Below are 15,699 nucleotides of genomic sequence, written 5' to 3' on the forward strand. Positions count from 1 at the left end.
TGGACCTATAGTTTGTACATATTTGTACATATGTGTTTTTAGACTATGTTTTTACCTTATTTGTCATTCTAAAATAAAGATACTGTTTGCAAGTTAAAGGTGTTGTTGAATTCAAATGTATTATTACATCAGTGTTGGTTTAGTGTGGGTTTAGTCCTGGTTTAGTCCCAATTTATTTTTATGGTTTATACCAGGGGTGTCAAACTCTTTTTGGTCCAGGGGCTGTATCCAACCTACTTATCAGAAAACTCATGGCATATAAACCCCAAAAATAACAATAAGTTCAGATATTTGTGCAAAGAAACGCAAATCTATTACAGAAATCTTTTTGAATTGATGAACTTTTTCTTTTACAAAATATTATAATATTATGAACAACCTTAAACTTAAAAATGCAATTTCAACACGTTTTAACATGAACTTGTATGTAAATAGGAAGCCCTTTTTTTTTTTTTTTTTTTTTGAAAATCCTGCACTCGGTTCCACTTTTCTCATTTTTGACATTTTTCTGATGAGGGTGTCACGGTCAACAGTCAAAACGATCGTCCTTTAAGAGCGTTTGGAAAGAGACAAGTCTTCATTTGTGCTGCTCTGGTGGGAGGGGCCACGTACAGAGATGCTGGAGACGCTGATATGCAAAAAATTACCAATATTTTAATAGAAAATATAATTAAAATATTTTAGTAGAAAATCAGACAAGGGCCAGATTAAAGGTCTTGGAGGGCCGGATCTGGCCCCCGGGCCTTATTTGTCATTCTAAAATAAAGATATTATTTTCAGGTGAAACAGGTGAAATTCAAATGCATTATTACACCAGTGTTTGTTTAAAGCTTAGTCCTGGTTTAGTCCCTGTTTAATCCAGGTTAGGTCCTATTTTAGACATAGTTTAGACCTATAGTTTGTACATATATGTTAGTGTTTTTAGACTATGTTTTTTACCTTATTTGCCATTCTAAAATAAAGATGTTTGCAAGTGAAACGGGTGTTACTGAATTCATATGCATTATTACATCAGTGTTTGTTTAGTGTTGGTTTAGTCCTGGTTTTGGTCCTTGTTTAGTCCAGGTTATAGGTCCCATTTTAGACATCTATATAGTTTAACTTTAGATCTAAAGTTCTTACGTATTTCTTAGTAGTTTTACTCCATGTTTTTACTTTATTTGGCATTCTAATATAAAGATATCGCTTTGCAGGTGAAAGAGGTGTTGGTGAAACTGAATGCATTATTACATCAGTATTATATTATTTATTGTTCTTAGTCATGGTTTAGTCTCTGTTTAGTCCAGGTTAGGCTCTATTTTAGACATAGTTTTGATTTATAGTTTTTACATCAGGGGTCTCGAAACTGTAGCTCTCAAAGCAGTAGCTCTCCACCCCCGTCCAAATAGCTCACTACGAGACTTCTGAATTATACATATCATGGTGAATAACTCAAAACTGATGCCTTATTTTGTGCACAAAATAAACTTATAAACATCTAACTGTAGCATATCTGAGACTGTGGCTCTTATGTTTATTAAATTTCTTGTGACTGCTAAAATGAGCAGCTCTTAGACATTTTTATTTTGTAAAAGGGTACACTGTTTTACATATTTGTTAGTGGTTTTATTTTATGTTTTTACCTTATTTCTATATTTTCTAACAAAAAGATATCGTTTGAAAGGTGAAGCACTTGTTGGTGAATTCAAATGCATTATTACACCAGTGTTTGTTTAAAGCTTAGTCCTGATTTAGTCCCAGTTGAGTTCAGATTAGGTCCTATTTTAGACCTTTAGCTTTTACATTTTTGTTACTGGTTTTAGTCTTTACCTTTACCTTAATTGTCATTCTGAAATAAAGATATGGTTTGCAGGTAAAACAGGTGTTGGTGAATTTTAAATCCATTATTACCACGGATACGTGATCTCAGTGATTGCCACGATTGCACCTTCCTGACTGCTTCATTACAGCCACACTGCACCATCGCCAAGGAAACGGCAGCAAAGATGTGAACAGGCTTCAGCCACCAGTTGAAAATAGAAGGAAAAACTGCTGCAATGTTGTGGTAATGGGCTGTGGTGTGGCAGTGGCTCAGTGGTTTAACATTTGCCCTCACATGTGAAGGTTGGTGACTCGATTCCAGCTGCTGTTGTGTCCTTGGGCAAGACTACAACTGAATAGAAATTTTAATGGATGCAAATGGCAAATCATAAAAGATGCAGTTTTTGAAGCGGCATAATTTTCTCTACAAACAATAAAATCTTCTTTTTGATTCTCAATAAAAACTGTTAATCGTGTAGTTTAGATCTGGACAAACCTGCTCTGAAATGTGATTCTTGTTTTAGATTTTCAGTCAGTTCAGACCTGGTTTAACCCTGGTTTTAATGTAGACCTGTTATACTGTGGGTTTTGTTCAGGTTAGATCCTGTTTTAGACCTGGTTTATTTCCCTTTGCAGTTCACATTTCAGTTTTCTTGTCAGTTCTTCTGGACGTGAAATGTGAACTTTAAACAGAATCCTATTATTACTCATTTCTAATCACAATGCTTGTCAGAAAATTGCAATAGTCGGTACGGTATTTTCAGACTATAAGTCGCTCTGGAGTATAAGTCGCACCAACCAAAAAATGCATAATGAAGAAGAAAAAACATATATAAGTCGCACTGGACTATAAGTCACACTTTTTGGGGGAAATAAATTTTATAAAATCAGAGACCAGGAACCAACATTTCACCTTGAAAGGCAAGTTCTAGTAATAACAATAAAACAGAGAAGAACAGGCTGTTAACATCACATATGAACAGTTCTTCAGATAAATATAACAAACAACAGAACAGAACACATTTACCAAAATCTCAATGTCACTCCAAATCACTATATCCATTGAATTCTTCATCCTTGGTGTCACTTCTGAGCAACTCCATAGAGGAGCTCTGGAGGTAAACGGAGCGCCGTTTCCTCTTCTGTGTAGCTGAATATTTCACTACTTGCAACAGGACAGTGGGTTTTTCTGCAGGAGACATGCGCAGTAGAACAAAGTGACAGTGGTACAGGAGTAATAGGAGTAGCAGACACTGGCACACAAGACTAGAGCGTCTCGTTGCTTTCAGTGAAAAAGTTAATATATAAGTTGCACCGGAGTATAAATTGCAGGACCACCTTTCGACTTATAGTCCAAAAAATACGGTACTTGGATGGGAGACTGCTGAGAATACCAGGTGCCACAGAGGGTCAGCGGTGGCTTTAGCTGGTGTTGTGTCCTTAGGCAAGACACTTCACTCACCTTGTCTATATAAACTTAACCAGGACTATAACAGGACCAAACCAAGTCTAAATCAGGACTAAACTGAGATCAAATGCAAGCCTTATTTTGTAAAAGATGAACTTTCATTTTACACTATTTTCTAATCTGTGATGTTGTTGCCTCATCACAGACAGACCTGGAGTTGTGTTTTGTTTTATTCACACATGTTTAACACAAACCCTGCATATTTACGGTGAGCTCTTCTCTCAAACAGAAAACACTCTGTTCCACCTTGTGATGTCATATGGTGGATATAAGAAGGGATCCACTGTGTTTTTAAACTCCATACAGCTTCACTAGAATCATTTGGAGGATTTCAGCTGTGGAATTGTCAGTTTCTAACAAACAAAAAGTTAAAAAGATAGATGTTAACTTGAAAACTACCACTTCATGACATCACAAGGTGGGACAGGGCATTTTGAGCTTTTAGATGTATACAGAAAAGTAATAAAGGGTTACTCAGACAAGTGTGAATGATGTTTTTGAGGAGGTAACAACATTATAACATGGCTAAAAGCTCACAAGAGTCCATTGTGAGCACTCTAGGACCTTTAAATTCTTGACCACTGAACAGTCTGATGGAGCTCACACTTCACCACTCGCTTTTATATTAAATAAATGCACACAAAACTGGGTTAGATTTTCAGTAACAGTCTGTTCCTCCAGAGAGACTTGTACTACTTTGCTCACTCCAGCGTGACTTCAAAATCAGATAGAGCAACATGAGACTCCATTCTACTATAGTGTATTATTATTAAACCAGATCCCCCCTAAGTAATCTGGAGTAGTGTATTGTAAAAATAATAGAAACTTATATTTATATGAGTTACTGTTTGAAACCAGTGGACTTCTCAAATCACATAGTATACTTTTTTATTTGTGAATGTATTAAAGTTGCATGCTTGTCTCTATGGAGATGTTTTTGCCTTCTAGTATGAAAAGTTACACATCCATCATTTTCTTCAGTTTATTCGTGGCCGGGTCAGCAGTCTAAGCAGGGACTCCCAGACTTTCTTCACCCTGGACACTTTCTTCAGCTCCTCCAGGGGGGGACCCTAAGGCGTTCCCAGGCCAGCCGAGAGACATAGTCCCTCTGGTGTGTCCTGGGTCTAGAGCCCTCAACTTGGAGGGTTAGGACTGCACAACGCGGGAGTGGGATGATAAACTGCAGTCCAGCAAACTAAGTATGAGTGTAAAGTAAAATATACAAATGATTACTGTAAGCCTATCATACCATCATATCATCATTTGTGCTGGATATTTTATTTGGAATTAATAAAAACATTTTAAGCAACCTAAATTTGAAGACGTGTTCTAATCTTGCTCACATTTCAGACAATTCCTTTCCGTTTTTCCATGTTTGATAGAGCTTAAGAAAGCGAACGTCCATATCTTGCAGGATTTGCAGGCAGGAGCGGGACAAACTATCGCAGATGCGGGCAGGAGCGGGAATGAAAATTACAATTCTTTGCGGGAGAAGAACTGCACAATGTGGTTGCGGGCGGGAGCAGAACTGAAAATTCTGTCCCCTGCAGACCTCTACCTGGGTCTTCCTCTGGGCCTCCTCTCCGTGGGACATGCCTGGACACCTATCAAGGGAGGCGCTAGGAGACCTCCGGAACAGATGCTCGAGCCACCTCAGCTGCTCCTCTCAACGTAGAGGAGCAGCATCTCTACTCCGAGCTCCTCCCGTGTGACCGAGCTCCTTCACCCTATCTCTAAGCCATCAGCCACTCTGCGAAGGAAACTCACTTTGGCCGCCTGTATCTGCGATCTTGTCCTTTCGGTCATTACCCAAAGCTCATGACCATAGGTTGACCTGTAAATTGTGTGCTTTGCCTTTCAGCTCAGCTTTCTCTTCACCGCAACGGTCCGATACAGTGACCGCATCACTGACGACGCTGCACTGATCCGCCTGTCAATCTCACGTTCCATTCATGAGAAAAGTTACACAGTTTTGCAAAAAAAAATATATATATATCCATGGAGACAAGCATGTGTCAACACCAGGCCAATTTAAAGGTCAAATCTGCGGAAAGGCGACCCTGCTGAATAACGACTATTTTTCAAAATTCTCAGCAATTCATCACATTCAATTTATTTATTTACATGTAAGATCAAATTAATAGATATAAGTTAATGCCATGCTGCAGAACATTTGAGGCAAAACGCAAACATCTCCATTGTAACAAGCTGGTAAAGACCTTTCTGCCTTCTGCACTTTAAAAAATGTATTCAGATTTGTAATAGCTAAATATGTACAGAGAGAAAATCCAAGCAAACAATAACTTACTTACTTATGTACACCAAAATATGTGATCATGTGAGACTGGAACCAGCAACTCTCCCTTTCTGACACATTCTTTACCCACTGCTGTCATCGCCTCCATTTTATTTCATTTTGAGTTTTCCGTTTTCAACAGTTTGCCTTTTGAGTCTGATTTAACCTTACCTGACGCAGCACTAACCGTCTTACATAATGGCTCTAAATGCTATAAGGCTACTGTACGGCTAAAAGAGCACTGTGAGAGTTGAGTTCAGGTGAGGAAGAAGAGGAGAAAAGGAGGAGGGGGTGGGGGCTGGGGGCTTGGAGCGACGTGATTGGCCATTAGGTGAACAGAGGTCAGCAGTGGACCCCCCTAGTGAGGACAGGAGCTGCACCTGCCTGCGCCTGTCAGAGAGGATCAGCGTTTGAGGTCACCGAAGCAATATAGTGAAAAGGACTGAAAACAGCTGTACAGGGACAAAGGAGCGCAACGGTTTGTTCCGTCAATAATAAATAAAAAGAGCAACAGTCGCCTGCTTGTTTCGATGGATATGTCATTGTTCTGCCTGGAATGTTCCACAGTATGGCATTATATAGCTCTACTTTACATTATTCAATTACAGGTGCTTTTTTTGTCTCAAAAATACCCAGTAAAACAGGCATTCTGACTGCGAGCGGAGTTGTGTTTCCACAGATCTTACCTGTAATTTTGGTCCGGTTAGGTTTCCGTGTAGATAGAAAGGTTTAATGTCGTACTGTGAAACATTTCGGACAAAGCATGGAAAGTATTAGCCACGCGGGCACCACCTAGTGCCTCTGCTCAATTTCATTTCTCTCCAGCAACTAGGTCAGAAATCAGATTACACTAGACGGTTCGCAAAAACCCCAGAAGTGCGAGTTCGGGCACCAGCCAATCAGCAAAGAGCCATATATTCAGTGTTGTCAGCGATTCCCGAAATCGAGGAGTTAAAGCCGGAATAAAGAGAATGCTCAGTGAATTTCATCAAGGGGAAAGACGTTATTGTCCTTCTTCCTACGGGATTTGGGAAATAATATACTTAATATACCAGTTAGCCCCATTAGCGGCGTATTACAAACGTGACCACATAGCAGCGAATTGGTTAAATGACAAAAAGTACCTGCCTACCGTCGAGCGAACAAACTCTAAGGCTGTGAGTTCAGACGGTTTGTACGAAGTACCGGTTGATGAATCAGGCTAGGAAAGTATGGCATAGGTGGGTAGAGTTGTCAAAAAAAACTAAACAAAAAAAACAAGTCAAAATATTGTAATTTAAGTAATATTACTCAAGTAGAAGTACAAAGTTATGGTCCAAGGTATTACTTGGAAAACATACTTGGGGAAACTGCAGCATAAGAAAGTGCAATCGTAAGAGTAACTGCTTGGACATCTGATTTATAGTATGAAGTTGATGTCATTGGAAGGACAAAGTATAAAAAAATGCACAAAAGTTGGTATTTTGAAATGATAGAACCAAAAATATAAAAATAATATATAATATCTGACGGAGCAGTGCGAGAAACGCAGATGTTACTTACAGCGCTGGGACCCAGAATACACACTTCTCCAACACTTTACGAAGATGTAAGTCTGGTCAATTTCCGAGTTCAGATGGGCATAACTGATAGGTGGATTGGCCAATCAGGGAATCACATGGTCCATCTGTTAAAAAATAAATTTCTGAATATTTGATCGAAGCACTAAACTTGGTTAATCTGAGGTGAGACAAATGTGATTTTGTTCAAAATAATGAGGGACCAATGAGCTCCTTTGTTTCACATGTGTCACTGAAATAAACAAATCTGATTGGATGGTTGATTCTGACTCAAGGCACTGGTTCTAAGACAAGAAAATCAGAGACAAAATCAAAATACAACAGAGAGTCAGAGACATAATCTGGATTAGTGAAGCTCACAGTGGAAGAATACCCAAAACTGTTACTGTTACTCATGTAAGTAATAAAAAATATAGGAGTCATCAAGTAGTATTATTACATATTACTCAAGTAGGAATACTGTGTCCAACAAAACAAAACAGAGAAGTACGATGTTAAAATACCTATACCAAGTGTCCAAGTAGTTCTTAAAAGTCTTAACAAAGTGTAATATAAGAGTGAATGAGTTCAGTCTGTCTCCTCTTGAGCACTGTTCAGGAGCTGTGGAGGGTTAGCGGAGTCTTTACTGCAGTTTGAATGAATGAGAGCGAGACTAAAGAGCTGCTCAGACACAGATGTATGGATCCCCCTAAACGACACATACTTCACAGAGGTGGACTTTAATTAGAGCAACGGCCTCCTCTCTGCCACAGGTCTGAGGAGAGAGGTGAGAGAGGCTCGAGCAGTTCAATAGTCACAAAGGAAGAGAAGGAAATATATTTGCGAGTAGTTTTATTACTATTACTGCTACTACTGCTACTGTTGCTATTGCTACTGCTACTGCTACTGCTACTGCTACTGCTTCTACTACTACTACTGCTACCACTACTACTACTGCTATTAGTACTACTGCTACTGCTACTATTACTACAAAATATTACATACTGCAAGTATTACAATCACAAATTAACATGGAATGACAGTGTCTAAGCTTAGTTTCTAAGCAGATAGAAGATAGATTCAGATTTTCTCATTCTCAGTATATGGATAGACCTCATTTGGAAGCTCAGAACCTCCGGAATTCCCTCCCTGAGCTGCAGAGGCTGCACTAGCACTGACTCATGACTGACTGCAGGTGCTGGGGTTTAGGGAGTGAGAATTCAGATCAGAGAGAGGCATTTTAGGTTTAAACCAACTGGATTTAAGCACTTAAAATCGCAATGCAAATGAGAGACTCATGTGAGGCTCATTCTGCTTTCTGTTTGGATATTTACATCAATAGTGTCTGTACACATCTCCAACACTTTGGCTAACAAGGAAATTAGGTCCTATGTCCAAAATTCTGAACTGTCCTTTTAAGGATAAACCAGTATTAGAATTGGTATCAGTAAAAGCTATGTTTTATTTGAAAATTTGAAAAGGACATAAATAAGTCAAGTTTATAAAATTTGAAATCCAGATCTTACATACTGTTTCTTTAAACTTGCTTGAAAAACAGAAACATCTCTAAGGAGACAAGCAGGTGGCGTATCCACACTAACAGTAGTACTCTGTGCTCCCTGTTGTTTTTGTTGTGTGTTGGTCATTGCTGTGTGGAGCCGTGAACCATAACCTGATGCATTAGACTGACTCTGCAGCAGACACAGCAGTGCATGCACTTAGCACAGAGTTACACTGAATCACTACAGACTGTATAAAGAAGTGGGCTAAAGGAGTGGGACGTCCCCCCTAGGGTTTGGCTCCAGTCAAATGAAGCTCACGAGGCTAGCAGTTATAGGAGCGAATTTGAAGCTGAGTTACATATTAGGATTGCAAATGTATTTATGAACAATATAGCAAAAAAAAAACCCACCAAGTTTAATATGAACATTTTACAGGTGCACTATGTAACTTTTCTGATGGAGAGTCCGAAACCTGCTTCTCTCCATGGAGATGTTACTTGGAATGTTCCACAGTATGGCATTGCATTTACATTTTTCTACAGAGACAGCAGGTGTGAAGAGGGGAGCCCACTCAGAGTAAGAATGCAAGTTTTTAAGTCAATAAAAACCCGTGTTATTGAGTAAATGCAAGATGGATACATTTAATGCCATACCGGGACATCTCCATGGAAACAGGCAGGTGGCGGACCCTACCAGAAAAGTTACACCCATTTATACAGCCACAAAGTTGGACTGAATCACAGCTCTGAGTCTGACGCATTTTCCTGACTACAGTTGCCCTGCACCATAGCGGGCCTCTCCTCTCCACTGTAAAAGCCCTGTTTACTAATGTGAGCAGATCTTATTTCCTCCACTCCAAATCAAATGTGTTTCTGTATGGAGTTTGTGTGGTGTTTTTGTGCGGTGCTGCTGTTTCTTTGCCTGCGATCCACACGCCACACGTCTATGAGGCCAATTTAAAAGAGTAGGGACCAGACTGTGATTTTTCTGTGTAAAAATACAGAGAGATTTCATTGTGGACTTTTCCTGCAACCCATTTCCAAATCAACCTTTGTATGGTGAGTTTCAGAATGACACCAAAAGGATACCAGAGTGATTACCTACTTACAAACAAAATATTATATCTTTTGAACATCAAAAAAGTCCTCAAAATGTTGCATATCATTCTAGGTGTCCATTGCACGATTTTGGCCATCTTCAATGAAAGACTGATCATGAGAAAAATCTTGAGTTGTTGCCACATTTCAAATAAGAAGTGAAAGTGGGGGTGCTTCAGGCTCCATGGACTCCGACTCCAGTTCACTTTGTATTGAGAAAATGTTGACCCTCTGTCTGTAACTGCCGCTGTCAGGCTCCTCATTTTGGTCTTAAAATGTTTGTATAAACTGAATCTATGTGATCCTGGTGTTTTTGTTTCACTATTTTGTCCATGAATTAACTTCTATCTCGAATATGGAACCAGCTCCAAATGTCTTCCTATAACTTCAGCCTCAGTGAGCTTCATTTGACTGGAGCTGAATGCTGTGGGTGACGTCACACTCCCTTACTCCACTTCTCTCTTCTTCTTCATTCTATGGTCGTAGGAGTCAGTGTGAGACCAAGACGAAGATTAAACTTTAACAGGATTATCTCTCCCCTTTTCTCTTTAATTTACTAACTTTTACAAACACAGAAATGCACTAGCATGCAGCACTAGCCTTAGGTAACTACTGTAACAAGGGAGACGTTACCAGACTGAGCCTGCAGCCAGATATTCACTCACACAGTGTGCATGTGAGCTGTTGTATGATTTACATTCCTCACATTGTGTAGTTCAGAGGTGGAAGAACTCAATCCTGTTACTTAAGAAAAAAAAAACGACTGAAGCAAAAATATATCCCTCGGCTTTCTCACACAAAGCCGAGGGATAGACACAATACAATACATCTTACACAATATTAAAAAATACTTTTACTTTTCAGTCCTGTTACAATGTCCCCAGTGGTGGAAAATACTCTTTCGTTAGGGACAGAGGTCGCGGGTATACAGAAGCTATGTGGGAGACAGAAGTCACGGGTATGGGGGGCAGGGGTGTCTGAAAGTGAGACGAAAGTGAAAGTGAGGACTGGGGCGTAACGACCGTAGTTTTGCAAGGATTCACGTGGTTCAGAGGGACGTAATCAAGGTGGGGGGCAACTGTTGTCAAGGTGGTGCCCTAATTATAAAGCGCTATAAAGGAAACACTGCCACCCACAGACGAGTTCCCTCATGAATATTAAAAAGCCGAGCCTTCAGTGTAGCTGCACATGTAGTGGCCAAATGTAAACACACACAAAGTGCGTGAATTCACTCGTGCACAGCCCTGCACTGAAGCGAACATCCCATACCAAAATGGTTCGGCACGAATACATGTACCATTACACCCCTAATGAGAAGTCAAAGTAAAAGGTGTCCACTTTAAAATGTACTTAAAGGTGCATTATGTAACAAATGCTTTTCTCCATGGAAATGTTGCTTTTCACAGTATGGCATTAAACATTTCTATCCTCATGCAGACCAAACCAGACCAAGTTACAGGTCAGATCTATGGAGAGACAATCCTGCTCACAGTCAGAATGCCTGTTTTTTATTATATATTATTAGGTATAGTTATTTTTGAGCTATAAAACCATCTGTAACTGAATAAATGTAAGATAGAGCTGTTTCATGTCATACTGTGGAACATGACAATAGAAAACAAGAATAGAAACAAGAATAGGATACCCATAGAAACAAGCAGAAATACACAAAAGAAAAGGTACACAATGCACCCTTAAGTAAAGTACAGATACTTAAGTACAATACTTTACTATGTTTACTACATTACGTTCCACCTTTGTGTATGACATGCAACAAAAGACGATAAAAATCTCACAGTGGACTCCAGGCTTAAGGTTAAATAAGGTCTTATCGGAGAATTTGCTCGACAGATGCGATTTAGAAACAATAAATAAGCGAACCCTTTCTCGAATGCTCCATCCATCTGCTGCTGAAATCTTGGAGCCTTTACACAGCACTTGTGTCCATCTCAGGTCTTCAGTGATCCTTCAGTGACAGTGTGAGGTCCATATTTCACGTCTCTGAGCTTGTGTCCAGAGAGTTGTTTGCTCCTCATTTTGATGCGTTCCTCGTGTTATGGATCTTTGGTCTTTGCCAGCAGAGCACTTTGGATCAAACAGGAATTAAACCTTTTCTTTTTTCTGAGTTGCAATGAGAAAGAGGAAAAGAAGAGATGAGGTACCAAGATGCCAGATTGAAGAGAGGGTGAGCAGTGGCAATTCTTGGGTTTCATCTTAAGGACTTTTCAATTTAGAAGATATAATTTCTATTCTGTCCAGGGGTAACTACAACTCCTAAAAATTAGCTAACCAAGAACATAAGTTTGGATTTTAGACACGGATCAAATATAACTAGAGTTTTCAAAATGCCATGTATGCTCTGATCAAAACTTTTCTGGCAAAGGGTCCCATACCCACTTGTCTCCATGTAGCTTTTGTTCCATCCATCCAGTCATCTTTTTCTACTTTATCCAGGGCTCAATGTGGAGGAGCAGCGACTCCACTCCGAGCTGCTCTTGTGTGACTGAGCTCCTCACCCTCTCTCTGAAGGCCAAATTATTGTTCTGCACACACTCAATGCACACTGCCGCCATGCAATTGTCACTACAGTTTTTGATTTATGGATCTGCGTCGAGGTCTATGCACCGCAAAGTAATTCACCACCACAACGCTAGGAGACTAGGATTTAAAAACTGTGTTCACAAAATGAAGCGGGAAAGTGAATTACCGGAAATGTAAGTAGAGCAGATGTAGAGAGGACTAAACACAGCCCTTATTGTCTGCTTCGCTTTCCTTTGCTGTCTGTGTCGATTTGATGTGTAGGTACAACATTTTGTAGGTTTGCGTTGGTTGACGCAGACGCTCTGTGGAGAGGGTTCAAGGCGACGCAGATGATTTGATGCACAATAAATAAATTGGGCTTAAGGGAGCGCCCAGTCACTCTGAGGAGGAAACTCATTTTGACCGCTTGTATCTGTGATCTTGTCCTTTCGGTCATTAGTATTTGTTTCTGTGGCTGAAATGTTCCACAGTATGGCATTAGATCTGTAATTAATGCACCATTAAATTCATTGGCTTCAAATCGACATAGGTAGATATTCTGTTTGACCCAACCACCTGAATAAAGTTGATGAAGATTTGTTTGTACACATCAGAATGGGGCGCTGTAAAAAAAATGTGTTGAAAAAGTTGTCTTCAAAATCATTGCTACAAAGTGTATAGTACTTCCCCAGTTATTTCATACCATGTAATTTGGTACAAAATTATCAAAATATTGGCTTCAAAATATTGGCCGAGCTCATCGGCCATCAGCTGCTCTGGATTCAAAATTCTGTAACAGCATCGGTCATTTGAAATAGGCCAGGCTGGTGTATCTCTGACACCCACTGGTCATTAAAAGGTACACTGTATAACTTTTCTGGTAGTGTACAACCCCTGTTCTTATCGATGAAGATGCTTTGTCTAATGTTCCACAGTATGGCATTAAACATATCTATCCAGCATTTATTTTATTCCACCTTATGATGTCATGAATTGGTAGTTTTCAACTATTTAGTTCAGTAGAGATTGGCAATTCCAGAGCAGAAATGTTCCAAATTATTCTAGTGAAGGTGTATGGAGTTTAAAAACACACTGGAGCAACACACTGGAGCACTTCCTGTTTTACCACATGACATCACAAGGTGGAATAGAGTGTTTTCTAACAAGGGATGAAACAAAACACAACTCCAGGTCTGTTTGTGATGAGGAACAACATTATAACATATAGTAGATCAGAAAATAGCATAACATAGGCGCTTTAATGAAGATAGTATAATGATATATTGGGGAACAGGCAAAGCAATGGCATCCCCATGGAGACAAAAAGTTACACATTGCATCTTTAAAGCTACCAATCAGATGACATTTGTTTGCGATGTTGAAGTGTCGTTGAAAATCAGGTAAGCAGCTCCATAGCCAGCAGAAACAGGCGCCGGGCGTTAACAGTGATTCGAGGACAAAAGCTGCATAAGTCTGAGCTGAGAATTCCCTTGTGTCTCCCATTGATTTTAATTGATTTTTTTATTGTTGTTTTTCTTCTCATGAGACAAGCGCACACAAGGGATCTGCCACACGCTCAGGCTTTCCAACACCCGATGTGAAAAAGACAACTGTAAGTACGTCATATTTAAAGGGCCCATGTTAGGCTATTTTCTGTTCTGTGTTATAACGTTGGTTCTTCATCACAAACAGACCTGGAGTTTTGTTTTGTTTTGTTTCATTCACACATGTTTAACACACAAACAGTGCAGATTTAGGCTGAATTCTTCTATCAAACTGAAAACAGTCTGTTCCACCTTGTGATGTCATGTGGTGATACAGGAAATACTCCACTAAGTCGCCACAATCCACCTCACTTCTTGGCCATTTTTATCATAGAGAAGAGGGGAGAAAGTAGTAGTAGTAGTAGTAGTAGTAGTAGTAGTAGTAGTAGTAGTAGTGATAGTGGTAGTAATAGTAGTAGTACTAGTATTAGTGGTAATAGTAGTAGCAGCAGCAGTAGTAGTAGTAGTAGTAGTAGTAATAGTAGCAGTAGTGGTAGGTGGTAGTAGTTGTAGTAGTTGTACTAGTAGTAGTAGCAGTAGTTGTAGTAATAGTAATAGTAGCAATAGTAATAGTGGCAGTAGTAACAGTAGCAAAAGAAGTAGTAGTTGTAATAGTAGCAGTAGTTGTAGTAGTTGTAGGGTAGTAGTAGTGATTGTAGTAATAGTAGTATTACTAATAGTAATAGTACTAGTAGTAGTAGTAGTAGTAGTAGTAGTAGTAGTAGTAGTAGTAGTAGTAGTAGCGATAGTAGTGGTGTTACGACCCAGCTTGTTGGGCTCAGGGAAGTAACAAAAAAACAAGATGTTAAATGGAATAAATTAAATAATGTTTAATCAACAGGGATGTAAAAGGTGAATTAACAAAACAGACTAAAATATATACAGAATATCACCTAAACTAAGAAACAGAATTAACAGACAACAAGTTCTATGCCACAAAAACGGGTCACGCAGGCTTACACAAAAACAAGTGGTTAAACAAAAGGACACACACAAAACTAAAACACAAGTGGCCCAAAGTAAACCACATAAACCCACAAACAAAATCGAGTGACCACATAAAATGCAGCACAAAACAGAACTAAACTACAGAACTAGACACACATGAACACAACATGGCATACTAGCCACCAAGGCCAGCAGCCCAGAACAGGTGCTGGCAACCTCCTTAAATAGGGGGCGGTGGCTGCAGGTGAGGCGAGTGCCCCACCAATCACGGGCCAGGGCTGCCACAGCAGGAATCAGGACAGCTCAGCAAAATAATTTAAAACACACAAAACAAATTACAACTGAAGGCCTGGGGCCATAACAAGCGGTAGTAGTAGTAGTAGTAGTAGTAGTAGTAGTAGTAGTAGTAGTAGTAATAGTTCTCGTGATAGTAGTAGTAGTAATAGTAGTAGAAGTAGTAGTAGTAGTAGTAGTAGTAGCAGTAGTAATAGTAGTAATAGTAGTAGTAGCAGTAGTAGTAGTAGCAGTAGTAATAATAGTAGTGGTAGAGTAGTAGTAGTAGTAGTAGTAGTAGTAGTAGTAGTAGTAAAAACAGTAATATTAGGTATAGTAGTTGTAGTAGTAGTAGCTCTAAGTACTTCATTCTTAAAAAGGGTATTAAAAATCGTCACCTGTGATCGATGGGGAGATCCAACATGGCCGCCACTGAATGTTAAATAAACAAGATGACCTCATTTTACCCACAATCCACCTCACTTCCTGGTCATTTTTTATCATTTGGGCTTCATTAGTAACCTGCAAATCTATAACAGCACATTTCCGCAGGGATTCATTTAAAAAGTGAGAACAACTTTACAGACAATTTGAGGAGAGGAAGTTGAAGGTGGATCAAGGTTGCGCTGCAGTGGTCGTAGTAATAGTAGTAGTACCAGCATTAGTAGCAATTGTAGTAGTAATAGTAGCAGTAGCAGCAATAATGCTAGTAG

The sequence above is a fragment of the Boleophthalmus pectinirostris genome, unplaced genomic scaffold, assembly GCF_026225935.1.
Source record: "Boleophthalmus pectinirostris isolate CB_2022bp ecotype Guang Dong unplaced genomic scaffold, ASM2622593v1 HiC_scaffold_17, whole genome shotgun sequence".
NCBI classification, from domain to species: domain Eukaryota; kingdom Metazoa; phylum Chordata; class Actinopteri; order Gobiiformes; family Gobiidae; genus Boleophthalmus; species Boleophthalmus pectinirostris.